A 4,222-nucleotide genomic window follows, 5' to 3' on the forward strand; every position below is an offset into this window, starting at 1 on the left:
CTACGAGTATGCATGCATATGCGACACACCTAAGCTCTTGAGTGATAATTGGCGTCTTATCATGCCATAAACAGTGACATGGCCATGATAAAGGGGCAACAATGTGAATATATGTCCCAATACTACTCCTGAACATGGCTGGTTTTTCTTTGCCTCTGCTACAACCCTTCCGTTGCAATCCATAATTCTGAAAGCTGTTAATTTACCACGTAAACCCTCTAATCTGTAGCAATTTATATCATATCCCATTGTAACTTTATAAGAACACATTTTATTTCCAAGAGTTGATCTATAACTTGTTCTCACCCCAAAAAAAGGGAGATCAAATCTTTTGCACTTAAAATGGGTGTGGCCTTTCTATGCCTTCAATTATTGTCTAACACATTTATTAAGTTTATGATAATAAAATTAAGAAAAGTTAAGTTGATAAATATGTGTGAGTCAATAATTAGGGCCACATAGAAACCATACTCATTTTGGGTGCATAAGATTTGATTTAATAAAAAACCTTGTTGGCACAAATACCGCTTTCGTAGCCCTTCCAACTTGGAAAAAAAGCACATTTTCTTCTCGCTAGGGCCCGGATAAGCTTGCCGTGGAGATCCATGAGATAGACTTCGCTACTGTGCTTGTTGTCGTAGTTATCATAGAAGCGACAAACAAGCTCGCCATTTTCATCAAACGCAGTGCATCCCTTTTCTTGCATTACATGAGCTCAATGTTTCTCTCTTTGAAGTAAAATACCTATTATTAGAAAATGGGTTACTAATAAACCTCGAAGAAGCATACCACTACAGTTGGATGTTAAAAGAGGATGATCGTTGGCCATTTGGGAGGAACGAGATGAGAAAGGTATTTTATTCATAAGAGGCAAAAATGTCTTTATAAAATTGGCGAGGCCTACATTCATTCCACATGCAGTTTAACCAACAAGAAGATTTGAGCTGTTGACTATGACTTTACCAAGCTCCTCTACTTATGGAAAGGAGATAAGGAAAGAGAATTAAAGGTAAAATTGATAAGGGTTAACTGTAGTAGTAGTCCCTTAACTTTACCCCTAATTTAGTTGTAGTAATGGTCTCACGCTCTTTTTAGAGAAACTGACTTAGGCATCGGAGGTTCATTGGCCAAACGTCCCCCCCCCCTCCATCACGCTTAGTTCTCCGCCTTAACTAAAGGTGTTTAAATTATTTTGTAGGGACAACTTCATTAATTCTGTAGATGGCCAATTTTTGCTACAACACTTTTAATTTTAGTTTGTGGAAGGGGATACTTGTTTGTATATAAAATGTTTTTGTCTTTTCATCCAAGAAATATTTTGTACCATACTTCACTAATCCTGAAACTACCGAGTACTGGTCAACTTCGTACCTTTAGAGATCCACTGAAGGATTCATGTTGAGGTTCCACTGTTGAAGCACAAGAGTTTCTAGAGTTCCACATTTACCACGGATGAAATCATGCGGCTCTCCTTAAATTATAAAAGGAGACCATTCTCCTATAATTAATCCCTAATTGCCATTATTGTACTTAGAATTCACTAATGATCATAATCCTTTGTATCATGTATACACTACGTTATTAATGAGAACTCCTTTACCCTCATGGATGTAGCCCAACTTGAGATAAATCACGTATATCTTATGTTTACTTCTCTTATTTCTCTCTACATATTACCTTTAGTAGGTGACTAGAGCAATCTTACGAATATCACAAACCTAACACTTTACGTTGTTTTAAAGTCTCATTAATTTGATCAACAAACACCACGTGTGCATGTGATTCCATAAATAATGTATTGATATGCGATTTGTGCATATAAATTGCAATAAATATTTAATTTCAGTTATGTTTTATTTTATCAAATAATTTAGATTAGTTATAAACCCACGACCATGAACATTAATCAAGAGGTTCTTTGACTGTATATGCTGATTAGTGAGCTACTACACGTTAGAGTTATCTTCGACATATTTTGACTTCTTCTAGGCTTTTTAGAGACATTAATTATTTAAGGAGATTTTGACATTATTTGGTTGGTGGTGATGGCACATCACATGGCTAGCTACCATGGACTTGCCGCTTTCTTCATATATTATTGTTCGAGTTATTTATTTCTAGTTACGTCTTGATCATAATTTTTTATTATTGAATATTAATAGTCTAATAGGTGTCACGCGGTCATCTCTTTGTTAAAGATCTTTTTTTTTTTATTGTTGTCGATGATCCTTTTAAAATGTTAGATTGTGTGGCTTTGCCTGCGAACGTGCGAAATACGTACTTTAACGAATCTTATTAAGCTACGTATATTGCAAGGTAAATAAAGAACATTTTTGGCGTATCTGGAATGGACTAAAGAAGCAAAAAGAGATGATCCTAATTTAAGGGAAAAAAAAACAAGGAAGGAATATGTTTGTGTTGTCACCCAAAAAGTCCCAAAAAAAAAAAGGATAAAAGGGAAAATGAGAAACATGTTTGGTTTTACTTGGCTTGCCTTAATAATTAATCTTTGGCATAATTAGGGTCTCCTTCCATAAAATAGCTTAACTGAATATTTGTAATTTTGTTTTAGGAACTTTAACAAAAAAACTCTCGGTACTGTTCATTTTAACGAAAAACCACATTTTTACACTAAAAAATCAATCGTAGTACTATTCACTTTACCCTTTATTTTATCCTTATCATTAAAACTCAAAGTTTTCAAACCCTTTTCATTAGTTTTTTTTTTCTTTTTTATTGTTAGCGATATTCTACACTCTAAAAAATTACCCTACATAATGATGACGGATATGAGAGTTTCTTTTCTTTGTATGAGCATGCTACTAATTTAAGTTAATTGAGTATTCATGAAGAACATCTTGCAGGGTTAAGTTATTTCCAGAAGTCAATTTCAGTACCACTTTGCCTTTTATCGGCAAGGATGATCTATGAATTGAGACTTACAAAATAAACGGTTCGGATCGTTAAAGTTCGATGTGAAGTAAGCCCCACACCTAATCCCCATTTAAAAAAAATAGAGATCCTTTTACATAAAGGGCTTGATATACATATACATACATACATATATATATATATATATATATATATATATATATATATATATATATATAAGTAGACTAATACTTTTGTCTTAGTTCATCAGCCTTTCCAGATGCAATTATGCTTAATGATTATCAAGTGAATCTGATATCTCATGACGACGCTCATTTAGTATATTTGATCACTCGGAGCATATATGTTAAGCACATCCACAAATAATCAAATATTTTAGTAACCGAAGAATCAATGCGAATTTATTTATTTTTTTTTTTTTTTTTTGTCAAAAGATGATATTATTAGATATGAACAGAAATGTTTACATCAATAGCCAGGGTATTAAATAACCACTCCGGCTCCAAGCAATCCCATGAATGAGAACCCCCTATACGTGTTACAAACTTCGTCACCAAATGCGCAACCTCATTATAGGCCTGAAGAGTATAAAGAAATTCCACATGATCCAATTGGTGTTTGCTATACTCAATGTCCCTTAATATACCTTCAATGAAGAATCAATGCGAATTCGATCTGTTGAAAAAGTAGATCAAGAGAGATACTCATAACCTCAAAACAAGGAAGGGAATATTGGAGGAAACTGGAATGTTTAAAGTTGGACATATAATAATTGTAGGCCATTCTCAATTGACACGTTTTATCTTATTTTTTTTATTTTTTTTGTTTTTTTATATAATAATATATTTACACTAAAGGGTACTGGAAGAATAAATTGGTATCGAACTTGCATCTTACAACATGTACAATACGCCATAATATGGAGTTTTATCACAAAACTTCCGTGCAATTAGAAGTAGATCAACTGCACAATATAATTCATGAACAATTGTTTTTCTCAAATTTCTAGCGTCAGATTTTTTTGTTCTTCAACGTCTTCATCTACTCTTTTATTTTATTTTTTTTCATTCTCCTACGTTTCTAACAAAAAAAAAATGGAACTTTAACGAAAAGCTCATGGTACTATTTACTTTAACAAAAAACCATATTTTTACACTAAAAAGTCAATCATGGTACTATTCACTTTACTCTTTAACAAAAAACCATATTTTTACACTAAAAAGTCAATCATGGTACTATTCACTTTACTCTTTATTTTGTGCTTATTGTTAAAACTCAAAGTTTTCAAGTCTTTTTTATTAGTTTTTCTAAAAAAAATGATAATGCTTGC

At 32.6% G+C, this 4,222-nt stretch overlaps 1 pseudogene; it reads right to left on the reverse strand.

Moving 5' to 3' along the window:
* On the reverse strand, positions 1 to 829 carry LOC126599042 (protein LURP-one-related 3-like; annotated as a pseudogene).
* Between the last annotated feature and the right edge of the window lie 3,393 nt (positions 830 to 4,222).

This window comes from Malus sylvestris, chromosome 14 (genome assembly GCF_916048215.2).
Source record: "Malus sylvestris chromosome 14, drMalSylv7.2, whole genome shotgun sequence".
Classification (NCBI taxonomy): domain Eukaryota; kingdom Viridiplantae; phylum Streptophyta; class Magnoliopsida; order Rosales; family Rosaceae; genus Malus; species Malus sylvestris.